At 38.5% G+C, this 17,815-nt stretch overlaps 1 protein-coding gene and 1 pseudogene across 2 annotated transcripts in view; one reads left to right on the forward strand and one right to left on the reverse strand.

Annotated features, from left to right (window-relative positions):
• ARHGEF9 (Cdc42 guanine nucleotide exchange factor 9) overlaps nucleotides 1-17,815 on the reverse strand; it is a 393,542-nt gene that overhangs the window by 335,095 nt on the left and 40,632 nt on the right. The gene's annotated exons all lie outside the window — the stretch shown is intronic.
• LOC308550958 (phosphoglycerate kinase 1 pseudogene) lies at nucleotides 14,572-16,040 on the forward strand (annotated as a pseudogene). The gene has a single exon. The product of its transcript is annotated as a phosphoglycerate kinase 1 pseudogene (transcript).

Here is a 17,815-nt window from a genome sequence, read left to right on the forward strand (position 1 = left end):
TGTTACTCTAGAAGTTTCTAGCTTCTATATATATAAATTATGATATATTCAGGCAATGGAATACTATGTAGCAATGGAAATAAAAGAATTACAACGAAAAACAACTCTAGCTTCTCAGACTTAAATGTGTACATAAATAATGTAAGGATCTTGTTAAAATGCAGGTTATGAATCAGTAGGTATGAAGTGAGGCCTGAGAATGTGCATTTCTAACAAGTTACCAAATGATGCCGATGATGCTAATCTGGAGACCATACTTTATTTCTTTTTTCTTTTTTCTTTTAAATTTATCTTTATTGTTAAAGGCAATACAAATGTCCCTTTTCTCCCCCATTGATCTCCACCCTGCACTCCTTCCCCCAGGCCTTCACCACATGATTGTCTGTGTCCATGGGTTATGCATATATGCATATAAGTTCTTAGGTTAATCTCTCCCCATACACCACCCCACACACACCTTCTCTCAGATTTCTCAATCTGTTCCGTGCTTCTATGTGTCTGGATCTATTTTGTTCATCATTTATTTTGTTCATTAGATTACATATTTGAGTAACATCATGTGATACTTGTCTTTCTCTGACTGGTTTATTTAGCCTAGCATAATACTCTCCAGGTCCCACCATGCTGTGTCAAAGGGTAAGGGATCCTTCCTTTTTACAGCTGCATACTATTCCATGGTGTAAATGTCAGAGATCATTGATAGATTTCAGACTTCTTGAACTTGTAGAGACTTGTTTTGTGTCCTAATATGTGGACTATCATAGAGAATGCCCCATATGCACTTAAGGAGAATGCATATTCTGTAGCTTTGGAGTGAAATGTTCTGTAAATGTAAATTAAATCCATCTGATCTAGTGTGTCATTTAGAATCACTGATTCCTTGTTGATGTTTGGTCTGAAAGATCTATCCAGTAAAGCCAGTGGGATGTTAAAGACCCATACTGGAACTGTATTGCTGTTGATCTCTCCTTTAAAGTCCTCCAGAATTTGTGTAGGTTTTTTTTGCCTTCAGCTTGAGTGAGTCTTTGTTTCTGAGGTTGGTCTCTTGTATACAGCATATATTTGGGTATTGTTTTCTTATCCATTCAGCTAACCTATGTCCTTTGACTGGAGCGTTTAATCCATTTTTATTTAAGGTTATGCTTGATAGGTACTTATCTATTGCCATTTTATTTCTTTATGCCTATGTTTCTCATTCTATTTCTTCTTATTATTACAGCAGTCCTTTTAACATTTCTTGCAATGCTAGTTTGGTGGTTATAAACTCCTTTTGCCTTTTATGTCTGGGAAGCTCTTTATGTCACCATCTATTTTGAATCATAGCCTTGCTGTATAGTGCAGGCTTGGTTTCAGTTACTTGTTTTGCATTACCTTGAATACGTCATGCCATTCCCTTCTGGCCTGTAGAGTTTGTGATGAGAAATTGGCTGAAAGCCTTATGGGGCCTCCTTTGTAGGTAACAGATTGCTTTTCTTTTGCTGCCTCTAAGATTCTTTTTTTCGTCTTGAATTTTTTGCATTTTAATTATTATGTGTCTGGGCATAGGCTTCTTTGGGTTCTTCTTGCTTAGGACTTTCTGTGCCTCCTGAACTTGTGTGACAGTTTCCTTCACCAGGTTAAGGAAGTTTTGGGCTATTATTTCTTCAAACAGGTTTTCTAACCCTTGATTACTTTCTAGACCTTCTGGAACTCCAATGATGCAAATATTGTTACATTTCATGTTGTCCCACAGCTTCCTTAAACTGTCCTCTTGTTTTTAAATTGTTTTTTTCTTTTTGGTTCTCTGATTGAGTGATTTTTCCCGCCCTGTCCTCTAATTCACTGATCTGATTCTCAGCTTTCTCTAAGCTGTTGTTTATTTCTTCCCATTTTTTCTTGTTCCTATTATGTAATTCTTAATTTCCTTCACAGTTTCCATTTCTTTTACCACGCTGTTTAGCATCCTTATGATCAGTATTCTGAACTCTATATCTGATAGATTGTTTATCTCCATTTCATTTACCTCTTCTTCTGGATAATTCTTTTATTCTTTCATTTGGGGCTTGCTTTTTGTCTCCTCATTTTGGCTGCCTGTTTGGATTTGTTTCTATGGTTTAAGTAGATCTGCTAGGACTCTCAGTCTTTTTGGAGGGTCTCTGGTGCATGCCAATGTTAGACACTGTTTGTGACTGGCCTTGAGTACCGTTTGAAGTTTTCTGTATGCCACAGCTTGTGGTTTCCTCTGTGAAGGATGAGTGTGTTTGAACAAGATGAAGATGTGCACCAAGGTCTGCTTTTCCAAGCCCTGAGTCCAGAAGCAAATCAGGCAAAGACTCAAAGCACCCAGGGGATGTTATTCAGTCTCTTAATGAGCCTTATGCTGTAGAAATTCTACAGGGTGGGGTGAGAGGTTTTCCAGCAGGGTGGGGCAATTACTTTCCCCCCCAGGCAAATGGTGCTTGGAAGGTAAATATCTGCCTGAAAAGATGTCTTCTGCAGTATGGGAAAATGGCTCAGCACAAGGATCCAGATGACTGTTCCCCAAGCTCTAGTCCCCTGCCAGCACCCCTGGATTTTCCTCACTCAGCTCTAGTCCACTCTGCCTTCCCTCTGCCAGAGCCTAAGGTAAGTGGCTGCACACAAAACTTTGTGCGTTGGCCCTTTAAGAAGTTGCCTGCATTTACAACCCTCTTTCTCTGGCAGACAAAAGCCCAGCTGCTTTTCACAGCCATATGTTTTGTGGGTACCTTTCTCAGTTCTAGTGCTCTGGGCTGCAAAGCTCAGCTTGGGGTTTAAGCCCCAGAGTTTTCAGTGGGAACCCCCCACAGCTGAGATATCCCTCCAGAACTTCAGCTGCTGCCTGTGTCAGCCCTCTTGCGCTCTGTGCTTCCTACCAGTCTTTATGTGGTCTCCACTTTAAATCCTTGGTCATGACGGTGCTCTCCAGCTCATCTTCTGTTGCTCATTCAGGATGGTTTTTCTATAATTTAGTTCTAATTCCATTTTGGTCCAGAGAGAGTGTCAGCTTCCACTTAATCTGCCACCATCTTGGAATCCTGGAGACCATACTTTAAATACAAAAGGACTAAGGGTTAGAACACCTCTGATCAAAGGGCTAGGGAGTGAATGTTCTTAATCTCTTTCTTCCATCAATATGTTCTGTAGCCCTCCCAAATCCCTTATGTCTCTGGATACTTTTTCAAAGTTGCTCCTCAGGACCTCACAGTGAGTTACCACAAGATTCAGAGAATTCCCTTTCAGGCCAGTAAGCTACAGTCAGTCTTCTCTGCAAAATCCATTGGTAAGTCTCTGAAAGAAATGAATCACTGAGAATAGAAATTCAGTGTATGGGAAAGAAATTTAGGGGCAGAGAATCTTCCTGCATCTATTAAATCATACTATAGAGACAGTAACCAAACTCCCCTCCACTATACTTTCTTGCCTCTTCCATGTCTTCTGCACATGGTCTTCTCTCCTTATCTGGAGAGAAGGATTAACCCTTCTTGATATACAGGTTCTTCAAGGCATTAGTTTTAACCCTTTTCTACTGGGCCCTGCTACCTATTTTCCCTCTCATCAAAGGCCACATCCCTTTCAAGTCTAGTCTGAAGTATGTTCTTGAAATTTTGAAAATAAGAACAGGGTTTTGGTGTAGTAGGAGAAAGAACACCAGACGTAAGTTCCATAAACTCAGATTAGAATGCTGGCTTCAGCAGTCACTAGCCATGTGACCTTGAGCAAGTGACTTTCACTTTTTAGTTCAACATATCTTTAGTGAGCACCTTCAAGGTTCCATGTCTTTTTGGAGGCTGAGATACAAGGGCAAAGAAGTCACACAAGGACGCCACTCTCATGTAGTCCTCACAGAGCTCATACTCTAGCCAGAGAAGACAGACAATAAACAAATACGCAACATGTTGAGTGGTGGTAAGTGCTCTGAAAATGAAGTGGAATAAGAGGATAGAATAATAGGGGTTGTTATTTGAAATGTCAGGGAAAACACCTCTGCCATGTGACATTGGAGAAAAGAATAAAATGAGTGAGCCATTAAACTAGTGAAGAGTGCTTGAGGCTGAAGAAACCACAGGCCTTGAAGTAGAAGTGGAAGCAAGCTAGGTGTGTTTGTGAGACGAGTGAGGCTTTGATCAGGAAGATTGGTAGTAGAGATGGTCAGAAGCAGGCACATTTTAGATATATTTTAACTTTACCTCTGTTGTGAAATGAAAATTATATCTGTTTCTTCAGGTCATTGTGAGGCTTGAGATCTTGTGATAGAGTGTGGAGCTTAGTCTGGCACTCAGGGCTTACTACTATCAGTGTTTTTACCTCCCAAACCCACTTCTTTCAGTGACTTCAGATAGAGATCAAAGATCAAAGAGAGTGTTTATTCCAACTTGCCCAGAACTCAGGCTGACCATTCAGAAACTTTCCTTGTCCGCTATATAATCTTCCTAAGGCCCAGCTGAGAGGCTTATTTTAGGGAAAGGCAGTCTTGCCCTGAAGAAGTTTATAATCTGGATAAGTAAAAAATGTGTATCATCATCAAGGAAAATAAGACCAAAGAATATATGATTATATAAAGAGCTCCTATAAGTAAATAAGAAAAAAGGCAAACAACTCAACAGAAAAAAATGAGTGGAATACATGAACAAGCATCTCACAAAAGAGAAAATATTAATGGGTCATAAAAATATGCTGTCTAATTGGTAATCAGGGAAATGCAAATGAAACCTACAAAGAGACACCATTTTACACCTAACAGATTGACAAAAATTATAAAGGCTGACAATATCAAGTGTGGATGAAGATATGCAGTAAAGGAAATTTTCATTGTGATACTATAAATGAGAACAACCACATGAAATTATTTGGCCTTATCTAGTAAATTTGAACATGTGCTATTCTTAGAACCCAACAATTCCACTCTTGGGGATATATACTGAAGAAACTCCTACATGTGTGCCCCAAAATAGGCACAAGAATGTTCATAGCAGCACTGTTTATCATAGTTCCAAACTAGGAACAACCCAATTGTCTCTCAACAGGAGAATGAATAAAGTGTATAAATAAGGAAATACTACACAAGAATAGAAATGGCAAACTATACACATGTAAACATAACTCTCAGAAACAAAGTATGATTTATAAATAGTTTAAAATGTGCATAACTAAACAATATAGTGTTTAAGATGATATGTCTTGATCAATAAAAAATGAAGAAAAGAAAGAGAATAACACAGAATTCAAGGTAATGGTTATCTCTGGGGGAATGAGAGAAGGATTTGATCAGGAAGAGGCACATAGGGGAAATCTATGGTGCTCTTCAATAATGCTCTCTCTCTCTCTCTTTTTTTTTTTAATATATCTTTATTGATTTCAGAGAGAAGAAGGGAGAGGGAGAGAGAGATAGAAACATCAATGAGAGAGTCATTGATCGGATGCCTCCTGCACACCCCCAACTGGGGATTGAGCCTGCAACTCCAGCATGTGCTCTGACCAGGAATTGAACCGTGATCTCCTGGATCCTAAGTCAATGCTCAACTGCTGAGCCATGCCTGGCCAGGCAATGTTATATTTCTTAAGCAAGATGGTGTACATATGAGTATTTATATAATTATCAGTCTTTAAGCTGCACATGGATGTTTTATACACTCTTTTGTATGTATAATACTTCATAATATTTTAAGAGTGTATTATCAAGGGGTAAAGTCAGTGCTTTAAGCCAAGTGTTCTGATAATTTAGACACTAGAGAGATGAAAGAGGGCCAAAATATTCAGAAAAGGCATAGGTCATAGGATCTCAAGATTGGAAGATATCTAAACAGTCCAAACCACCATCTAATAGTTGAATCTTCTCCACAATATATTAGGTAATATATGAGAGTATACCAGTTAAATCGCCCAACAATCATGTAAGACAGTGGTTAAGACCTGTTTCCCAGATGACTAAAGTGAGGTGCAAAGAGATTCACTAAATGTCCCAAGGTCACACAGCTGGCAAGGGGGAGAACCAGGATTTGACTTCACAGCTATAAGATTCCAAAACCTTCTGGCTGTTAAAATTTAAAAAAAAAGAAAGAAAAAAAAGGAAAAAACATTGCAAAGAAAGTCATTTAAAAAAGAGGCGGGAGCTATTAGGGAAGTGAAGCTTGTGGATGTCCTGTGCCTCAGTTCTCAGAGTTGTTAATAATTTTGTTACACCTGTTGCTAAACTCAGCTCAAGGCCAAGCCATGAACATCCAGAAGTCATAAACATCCTAAAGTCGTAAACATCATAGAGTCATAAACATCCTGTTAATAACAACTGCTACATGGACACATATGGACTTTACTTCCTTCCCTATAGTTTCTGCCTTCCTCATTTGCATATTAGAACTAAGGAATCCATGTTAACCTAGCCAACAATTCTGCATTTGCATGAAAGAATTACATTTTGGACAGAGGAAACAAGATGGTGGTGTAGGTAACAGCTGTACTGGCACCTCCCACAACCACACCAAAATTACAATTAAAATACAGAACAACCATCACTCAGAACCTCCTGAAATCTAGCTGAACAGAAGCCCTACAACCAGGGAACCGAAGGAGCAACGAGACTGGTAGGAGGGGCGGAGATGCAGGCGGAAAGAGGCTGAATCGCAGAGACTCGGCCACGGGCCCACACCCGGTGCCGTGGTTTAAACCAGGGAGGGATATCTCAGTGGTGGAGTTTTCCCGGAGAGTGAGGGGTCTCAGTCAAACATCAGGACCCCCAGCCCAGGGCTCCAGGGCCAGGAAGAAAAGTCCCCACAACTTCGGGCTGTGAAAACCAGTGAGGACTGGTGCTGAGGGTCCTGGAGGCTGGAAGAGGCCCAGGCAGCTCCTCTTAAAGGGCCCACACATGGACTCACTCAGATGCACTCCCTCTGAGCTCCAGCACAAGGCCACAGCTAGAAAGGAACCTGGGACACTTAGGGAGGAACTGACCTGCCTGAAATTGGGGCAAGATGTGGAGGGGAAGCTTTCTCCCAGACAGAAGAGCTGGCAGAGGCCAGTGCTCCTTTGAGGAGCCTGCGTCCCACAGAGCTGACAGGTAGGCACCATATTTGAATCCCCAGCACCTGACTCACATGTTTGGCTCAGCCCTGGTGATTCCCAGAGACCCCACCCCTCCCTATCTGCAAGCTCATCCAAGCCATTTCCAGCGCCTATTTTATGCAAGTGGCCTCTCCAGCCTTATGCTTAGGACTTTCCTAAAATCTCTCAAACAAGCAGCAGTGTTCCTCATATGGCTTGATAAGTGGCCCCAGGCCTGGCACTAGTGGCAGCCTACATTGGTTCATAGCATGGCCTCTCCTGGACACTGCCAACCTCAGCAAAAGTAGCAGCCAACTACGGTTTGCTGTGTAGCTCTTGGTGGGTGGCCCTGGGCAAGGCATTGGCAGAGGCTGACTTTGCACCCCCCAGGAGGCCCCAGAGACTGTGCACTTGGTGGTCAGACTCTACCATGCTGGATTACAACCCTACCACATCCACAAGTGACACACTCAAGGGGTGCCCTTGGTGAACACCAAAGCTCCACTGAAGTAAATCATGTTCCAAAGGAGTGTCTCCAGCACAGCAGCTCTTTGGCTGTAGTTGCAGTGGGTCCTCACAGCTGATTGGCCTGGGGGTCAATTTTTCCCAGTGATGCCAACAGCTACCAAGGCTCAACTACAACAAGACAGAGCACACAGCTCACACAGGGGAACACCTAGCTCAGGTGACTGGGAAGCCTGAGCCACTGGAACCTACAGGACACCTACAACACAAAGCTACTCTACAAGTTCCAGGAGACATAACAGCTCTCCCTAATACATAGAAACAAACACTTGGAAGCAGCCAAAATGTGGAGGCAAAGAAACATGTCACAAAGGAAAGAACAGAAGAAATCTCTAGAAAATGAAGTAAATGAAATAAAACCAAGCAAGCTACTAGATACAAAGTTCCAAATTATGGTTATAAGGATGCTCAAGCATATTAGTAAGAGTATTATGACAACAACTGAGACCATCGATGACATAATAAAGTACCAATTTGAAATGAAGGCTACACAAACTGAAATGAAGAATAATTTACGAGGAATCAACAATAGAGTAGAGGACACTGAGAATGAAATCAGCAATTTGGAACATGAGGAAACAAAAAACACCCAATCAGAAGAGCACATGGAAAAAGAATCCAGAAATAGCAAGATAGTATAAGGAGCCTCCGGGTCAACTTCAAGCAGGCCAACATTCGTATTATTGGGGTAACAGAAGGAGAAGAAAGAGAGTAAGAAATTGAAAACCCATTTGAAAAACTAATGACAGAAAACTTCCCCTACCTGGGGAAAGAAATAGACTTACAAGTCCAGGAAGCACAGAGGGTCCCCAACAAGAGGAACCCAAAGAGACCCACAGCAAGACACATCATAATTAAAATGCCTAAGGTTGAAGACAAAGAGAGAATCTTAAAAGCAGCAAAAGAAAAGCAGTTAGTTATCTCCAAGGGAGCACCCATACAAATGTCAGTTGATTTCTCAACAGAAACCTTGGAGGCCAGAAGGTAGTGGCAAGAAATATTCAAAAAGATAAAAAACAAGGAACTACAACCAAGATTTCTCTACCCAACAAAGCTATCATTTAGAACTGAAGGTCAGATAAAGAGCTTCACAGATAAGAAAAAGCTAAAGGAGTTTATCACCACCAGACCAGCGGTACAGGAAATGTTGAAGGATCTTTTTTAAGAAGAAGCTAATGAACAAAAGAATTTGATGAACTAAATAGATCCAGAGACATTGACTCATCAGAAAATCATATTTGAGAGGAAAGAAAGAAAGAAGTGAGATGGAGGGTGGGAAGAGATTAACCAAAGAAGTTATATTCATATATGCATAAACTATGGACACAGTCAATAACAGAGTGAAGGCTTGGGGAGGGGGTAGGAATGAGGTGGAGGGGGTCAGTTGGGGGGGAAAATGGGACACCAGTTATACTTTCAAAAATAAAGATTAAAAATAATTAATTAATTAATTAATTAAAGTTAAAAAAAGAATTACATTTTGTTGTTTTTGCCTTTATAAACTCTACTTTTTTGTACTCTCCAGAGCGCAGTTTGGGTTGCTACCTGAATCTGCATCTTTCAGCTTTGAATCTTTTAAGACCCCAAATAAACTTTTAATTTATTTTATAGCCTCTAATCTTTATTGGTTAACATTACATGGTGTGAGAAGCAGGGTCAATGGTGACTTGCCTCTTAGTCCAGTGCCACCTTGGATTTGAGTAAGGTACCTACAAGGGTCTTCGGTGTTCCCGGATCAGCTGGGTAGGTCCTCCTGGTCCTAAACCTCCCACCCTGATGGAGTTTCAGGTTTATTTGGTCCTCTGTTGCTGGATTTCATGTATGAGTCATAACATACACATCTGGTTTTGTCTATGGGACTAAATATGGCTATCCAGTGAGTCAATACTCTTGTCCTTCTGTCAGAGTACTTTTTCTAAAATTGGAAGTTTGCCCTGCTGGGCTTGGCTCAGCAGTTGAGCATCGACCTACGATCCAGGCCATCGGGGTTCGAGTCCCGGTCAGGGCACATGCTCGGGTTGTGGGCTCGATCAATGACTCTCTCATCATTGATGTTTCTGTCTCTCTCTCTCCCTCTCCTTTCCTCTCTCTGAAATCAATAAAAGATATGTTAAAAAAAAATTTTGTTAAAATTGGAAGTTCATGTTCAAAGGGAATAGTTGCTGAGTAGCCATATTCTGGAACTCCTGATGTTTGAAAATTATGGGTCTTCATCCTGTAAATTATTACCTTGGATAATTTATGACTAAATTTACCATTATGGGGAATTGTTGACACAAAAATTGCTTTTCTTTTTTTTTTAAAATTAAATTTATTGGGGTGACAATGGTTAATGTGAACATATAGGTTCCAGGAATGGGTTTCTATGTTACGAGATCTGTATATTGCTCTGTGTGCCCACCACCCAAAGTCATATATTCTCCAGTCACCATTTATTAACACCCTCTTCACCCACCACCCTCTTCCCTCCAGAAACCACCACACTGCTGTTTGTGTCCATGAGTTTCAGTTTTATAACCCACATATGAGCAAAATCATATGATTCTTAGCTTTTTCTGACTGACTTATTTCACTTAGCATAATATTCTAGGTCCATCCATGTTGTTACAAATGGCAGTATTTCATCTTTTCTTATGGCTGAGTAGTATTCCATTATGTACATGTACCACATCTTCTTTATCCAATCTTCTGTCAAAGGACACTTTGGTTGTTTCCATGTCTTGGTGACCATGAATAATGCTGCAATGAACAGAGGAATCCATATATCCTTGAAAATACATGTTTTTGAGTTTTTCGGGTATATACCCAGCAGAGGGATTGCTGGGTCTTATGGTATCTCTATTCCTACTTTTTTGAGGAAACACCAGGCTGCTTTCCATAAGGTATGTACCAGTTTACATTCCCACCAGTAGCGAATGAGGGCTCCCTTTTCTCCACAACCTCACCAACATTTGTTATTGCTTGCCTTGTTGATAATAGCCATTCTAACAGATGGTACTCATTGTACCTTTAATTTGCAATGTGCATTTCCCTTATTGCTAGTGAGGGCTAACATCTTTTCAGATATCTAGCAGCTGTTCAAATGTTTTCTTGGGAGAGGTGTGTGTTCAGGCCCTCTGCTCACTTTTTGATTGGGTTGTTTGTTTGGTGTTGAGTTTTATGAGTTCTTTATGTATTTTGGAAATTAAACCTTTGTCAGAGCTAATGTTTGCAAATATCATCTCCCATCTGGTTGGCTGCCTGTTAGTTTTGTTGTCAGTTTCTTTTGCTGTGCAGAAGCTTTTAAGTTTGATATAGTCTCATTCATTTATTTTTGCCTTTACTTCCCTTGCTTGTGGGGTCAAATTCATAAAATGTTCTCTACGACCAAGGTCCATAAGTTTGGTACTTATCTTTTCTTCTATGTAACTTACTGTTCCAGGTCTCACATTTAGGTCTTTGATCCATTTTGTGCTAATTTTTGTACACAGGGACAAGCTCATGTCCACTCTTGCCACCCTTATTCAACATAGTTCTGGAAGTCTTATCCAGAACAATAAGGCATGAGAAAGAAATAAAAAGCATTTAGAAAGGGAAAGAAGAAGTAAAGCTGTCACTTTTTGCAGATGACATGATTCTGTATATTGAAAACCCTAATGACTCCACCAAAAACTTATTAAAAACAATAAACAAATACAGTAAAGTTGCAGGACACAAAATCAATGTACAAAAATCCATTCCCTTCCTGTATACTAACAACAAAACATCAGAAAAAGAAATGAGAAAAAGAATTCATTTTGCAATTGCAACCAAAAGAATAAAATACCTAAGAATAAACTTAACAAAATATGTGAAAGACCTATATACTGAAAATTACAAAGCATTATTAAAAGAGGCTGAAAAAGGCACAGCAAAATGGAAAAATATTCCGTGTGCATGGATTGGAAGAATCAACATAGTTAAAATGGTCATATTACCCAAAGCAATATTCAGATTTAATGCAATCCCCATATAAATACCAATGTCATTTTTTAAAGAAATAGAGCCAAAAAAATCACCACATTTGTATGGAACTACAAAAGAATCCAAACAGCCAAAGTGATACTGGAAAAAAAACAAAACAAAACGAATGAAGCTGAAGGTATCACTCTACCTGACTTCAAATTATACTACAGAGCTATGATAATAAAAAAACAACAACATGGTATTAGCACAGAAACAGACACACAGATCAGTTGGAACAGAATTGAGAGCCCATATATAAAACCACATGTATATGGGCAGATAATTTTTGACAAAGGAGACTGAAAAACACAATGGAGTAAAGATAGTCTCTTCAACAAATGGTGCTGGGAAAACTGAAAAGCCGCATGCAAAGGAATGAAAAATTGCTTTTCTTAAAAGTAAATTAGAAAACCGTGGTTTTAAAGTAAAACAAACTGATTGGTATACCTATTTTAATTAGTACCTTAAGGTTTCCAAACATACTTAGGGGTTTTGTATTATTGTACCTAAAACATAACTAACATTTTAAAGTGAAAGCTATGTGATCTCTGTCTGTGTTTATCTGTACGTTAGTGTATGTCTATGTATGTATGTTATAGATAATGGTATTTTTCTACCTCTGGATATGTGGCCAAAATTAATTTGTAAACTTAAAATTAGATTGTAAAGGAGCCTTATTCAATCAACTCAAAAACAAACAAGCATTTATATGAATTAATAAAATATAATGGAAACTAACCTAAATGCTTTTCAAGTACACATAATCTAGGATTAATCTTTATTAAGTTAAAGCTAACTTAAGGTTTCTGTTTTAAAGAAAACAGAAATGTCTTTAGAGTTATTAGCACTGTAAAATAATGTAAACATAGTACTTTAATTCTACCTGGGTTTATTAGTCATAAAAGCTCATATTTTCTCTGTTACAAAATTTTTCAGCAAGAAAAATAACAAGATAATGGTTAATCACTTTAAAGTCTCATGAAATCTTCAGGAGTAATGTAAATATAATTGTTAAAAACAAATGGTATAGCTAGAAATAAATAGGATAGAAGAGTTTCTGGATGAATTTTTTAGCAAATAGTTTACAAAAGTTTTTGGTTACTGGAAACCTTGAAGAGTGCTAAGTGAAATGATGAATGAAATCTAAATACTAATGAAATCTAAATACTAAAGAAAGACTGAAATTAGAAAACGGTATGTGGTTGTCAACTGCTCTGCTAGCTTTGAGAGCTGTAAGACAAGGTGGGAAAACAGAGAGAATAATAAATTGGAGACTTTAGTATGACATTTTGTAAAGCTAGGAGGACACAGGGTGCCTCAGAATAAGATCCAGACATTTATGACAAAGCCTAATTTGGATGTTAAGAGGTAGAATCTCTGGGAAAGTGATGAAAACAAAGAGTATGTTATGGTGGTTGAAAATGATTGTATATGAAAAGTAAGATGTGTTTGCTTGTGGAGGAAGAAAGCATAAGGTACAGAAATTCATTTTTGTTAAAGGATAAGAAAATAATATTGTCCTAAAATAAAATGATTGTTCCAGAATAAGTAAGGAAAAAGATAGGACAAAGCTGGAAGGTTTATGAAAGTTGCAAAAGGATTTGACAGTGGTAGAAATTTACAGAAAACAAACTTTGAAAAAAAAAATCTTATATATGGTCAAGCTAAGTAAGATTAAAATGGTTCTACATAAGTTAACTTTCTTTTAATATCAAAAGTACTAATACAGAATTAGTATTTCATTTTCTATCATTGTTAAAAGAACTAAGTGTTCTTGTACTGTTGATGCACTTTTACAAAAATTATCAAGGAAAAACAAAGATTTCGTGTTTTATTAAAATTAGCTTGTGCTCTGCACCATCAGGTCTTTGATTGCTTAGGTAAGCCAGATTTTCTTAATATTAAAAGAACTAAGTATTACTTCCAACCATTAACTTTCTGTAATTGCCTGGGATGACTTTAGTTTTCCCCATGATAAAGTGGATAACTCTGTATTCTTTCATAGTAACCTAAACCTATTTGACTGTTTTAAAACTTTTGGTATATTTGACAAACTTTCCAAATTTAAAAACTTAAATAGAATCTTCATTTTACCTTGAAAAGAACTTTGGAATGTTTCATAAGTATTCCTAAGAGGAAATACTAAGTTAATTAGGCTTATTTGATATGCTAAAATTTTGAGGTATGCTCAAAAAACAATAAAAGGCTCAAATAAACAATCAAACCCTACAACTGAAAGAATTAGTAAGAGAACAACAAGAAAAGCACAGAGTAAGTAGATGGAAGGAAATAATAAAGATTATAGTGTGAATAAATGAAATAGAGACAAAAAATAATAAAAAAGATTGATGAAACCAAGAGTTGGTTCTTTGAAAACATGAACAAGATTGATGAATCAATAGCCAGACTCATCAAGAAACAAAGAGAGAGGACCCAAATAAAGGAAAACAGAAATGAAAGAGGCAAAGTAACAACTGACACCACAGATTTACAAAATATTATAAGAAAATACTATGAACAACTACATGCCAACAAACAGGACAACCTGGACAAAATGGAAAAATTCCTACAAAAATGCAGTCTTCCAAAACTCAATCAGGAAGAATCAGAAAACCTAAATAGCCCAGTAACAACTGATGAAATTGAAGCACAAATAAAAAAACTCCCAGCAAACAAATGTCCTGGACCAGATGCTTCGCAGGCATACTTCACCAAACATTCAAAGAACTAACACCTATCCTCCTCAAACTATTCTAAAACTTTAAGAAGAAGGAGCACTTCCAAGCTCTTTTTGTGAGGCCAGCAATATCCTAAGCCAAAACTATATAAAGACACAACAAAGAAAGAAAGCTACAGGCCAATATACCTGGTGAACATAGGTCCAAAAACCCCACCAAAATATAAGCAAATCAAATCCAGAAATACATTCAAAAGATCATACACCATGACCAAGTGGGATTTATCTTGGGAATGCAAGGCTGGTACAATATTTGCAAATCAATAAATGTTATACATCACATAAACAAAATGAAGGATAGCTTCTACTTCAGCTGGCTGGGCTTTAACCTTGTTCCCACAAGTATATTTTCCCTTCCCTTCTTCCTCCACAGGAAAGCGAAGGTTTTCCAGCAGGATGACAGACCCAACAGCTGGATCAGCACAAGCTTTCTCTACTTCGGGGCCCACGCAGTCCTTCAAGAACAAAGCATCCTTGCCCAGCAGATATTTGAGTTCTACAGCAACTGGCTCCAAGGAGTACTTGTCAGGCATGGGGACACCATCAGGCTGACCCAGGTGGCTCATAAGAACAACAGACTTGGTTCCATTGTCCAAGCAGAATTTGATACTTGGGATGGCAGCCTTGATTCTCTGGTTGTTTGTTATCTGGTTATTCTTCATAGGAACATTGAAGTCCACTCTCATGACGACCCGCTTCCCCTTCACAAGGTTAAAGCCGAGTCAGCTAAAGTAGAAGCCTTCCGAGCTTCACTTTCCAAGCTAGGGGATGTCTATGTCAATGATGCTTTTGGCACTGCTCACTGAGTCCACAGCTCTATGGTGAGAGTCAGTCTGCCACAGAAAGCTGGAGGTTTTTTGATGAAGAAGGAGCTGAACTACTTTGCCAAGGCATTGGAAAGCCCAGAGTGGCCCTTCTTGGCCATCCTGGGCTGAGCCAAATTTGCAGACAAGATTCTGCTGATAAATAATATGCTGGACAAAGTCAGAGATGATTATTGGTGGTGGAATGGCTTTTACCTTCCTTAAGGTGCTCAACAATATGGAGATTGGCACGTCTCTGTTTGATGAAGAAGGAGCTAAGATCGTCAAAGACCTGATGTCCAAAGATGAGAAGAATGGTGTGAAGATTACCTTGCCAGTTGACTGTCACTGCTGACAAGTTTGATGAGAATGCCAAGGCTGGCCAAGCCACTGTGGCCTCTGGCATACCTGCTGGCTGGATGGGCTTGTACTATGGTCTTGAGAGCAGCAAGAAGTATGCTGAGGTTGTTGCTAGGGCTAAGCAGATTGTGTGGAATGGACCTGTGGGTGTATTTGAATGGGAAGCTTTTGCCCGAGGGACCAAAGCCCTCATGGATGAGGTTGTGAAAGCCACTTACAGGGGCTCCATCACCATCACAGGTGGTGGAGACACTACCACTTGCTGTGCCAAATGGAATATGGAGGATAAAGTCAGCCATGTGAGCACTGGAGGTAGCGCCAGCTTAGAGCTCTTGGAAGGTAAAGTCCTTCCTGGGGTGGATGCCCTCAACAATGTTTAGTACTTTTCCTGCCTTTTGGTTCCTGTGCACATCCCCTAAGTCAACTTAGCGCTTTCTGCATCTCTCCTTGATATTAGTTAAAATCTTCCCCCATGTCAAGATTCAGTTAGTGGCCAAGAGATGCAGCCCAGGAACACTTAAACAGTTGCACAGCATCTCAGCTCACCTTTACTGCACCCTAGATTTACCTCCATTCTTCAGGATCCCATTTGAATTTCTTAGTAACTAAGCCATTGTGCATTCTAGAGTGCATATGTTTATATTCTGTTTGTTAAAAGAAAGTAAGCTGTTAGCTTAATTCTCTTCTTGGAGTAGCCGATTCTGATTAGCTTTTTCACTGTTTCGGTATTCGGCATGAAAAAGAGGTGAAATTCCAATTAAAGGGAGGGAGGGAGATGAAGTTGGCAATCTGTTAAATGAATAATAAAAGTATTCATTGAAAAAAAAAGGATAAAAATCACATGATCATATCAAAAGATGCAGAAAAATCATTCAATAAAACTCAGCACCCACTTATGATAAAAACTCTCAGCAAAGTGGGATTAGAGAAATCATACCTCAACTTAATAAAGACCATATATAACAAACCTAGAGCCAACATCATACTCAATGGGCAAAAACTAAAAATCTTTCCCTTAAGAACAAAAATAAGACAGAGATGACCCTTTCACCACCACTCTTCTTAAACATAGCACTGGAAACCCTAGCCCCAGAGATCAGACAAGAAGAAAAAATAAAAGGCACCCAAATTAGAAAGGAGGAAGTGAAGCTGTCAATATTTGTGAATAACATGATAATGTACATAGAAAAACCTAAACATTCCACCAAAAAAGCTACTAGATTTAATAAGTGAAGTTGGTAAAGTAGCAGGATACAAAATCAACAACCAGAAATCAATGATATTTTTATACACCAATAATGAACTCACAGAAAGAGAAACTAAAAAAACAATCCCATTTACCATTGCAAAAAAAAAAAATTAAGATACTTAGGAATAAACGTAACCAAGGAGGTAAAAGACCTGTACTCAGAAAACTACAGGACTTTGAAAAAATAGAAGATACAAACAAGTGTAAGCACATACTGTGTTCATGGATTAAAAGATTTAATATCATTAAAATGCCCATACTACCCAAAGCAATCTATAGATTCAACACAATCCATATTAAAATTCCAATGGCATATTTCACAGATTGAGAACAGATATTCCAAAAATTTATATGGAACAGAAAGAGACCCTGAATAGCCGAAGCAATCTTGAGAAAGAACAAAGTTGGATGGATCACAAACCCAGATATTAAACTATACTACAAAGCCATTGTAATCAAAACAGTCTGATACTGACAGAACAGGCATAGAGATGAATAGGACAGAAGAGAGAACCCAGAAATAGACCCACATCATTATGGTCAATTAATATTTGACACAGGAGGCAAGAATTTGACATTCTCTTCAGTAAATGGTGTTGGAGAAATTGGATAGTTACATGAAAAAAAAAAAAAAAAGAAAGAAAGAAACTAGATGACTAACTTACACCATACACAAGAATAAACTCAAAATGGATAAAAGACATAAATATAAGAAACCATAAAAATCCGAGAGGAAAACATAGGCAGCAAAATCTCAGACATCTCAGGTAGAGAATTTTCACCGATAAATCTCCAAGGGCAAGAGAAACAACAACAACAAAAAAAAACAACAAGTGGGACTACATCAAACTTAAAGGCTCTGCCCAGCAAAAGAAACCATCATCAAAATGAAAAAGGAACCCAGTATAAGGGAGAACATATTTACCAATGATACATTTGATAAGAGGTTAATTTACAAAATATATAAAGATCTCATACAACTCAACAAAAGACAAATAACCCAATTAAAAAATGGACACAGGATCTGAATAGACACTTATCTAAAGAGGACATACAGATGGCCAATAGATATATGAAAAAGGCTCAACATCACTAACCATCAGAGAGATGCAAATTAAAACA

The sequence above is a fragment of the Miniopterus schreibersii genome (genome assembly GCF_964146895.1).
Source record: "Miniopterus schreibersii genome assembly, chromosome: X".
Classification (NCBI taxonomy): domain Eukaryota; kingdom Metazoa; phylum Chordata; class Mammalia; order Chiroptera; family Miniopteridae; genus Miniopterus; species Miniopterus schreibersii.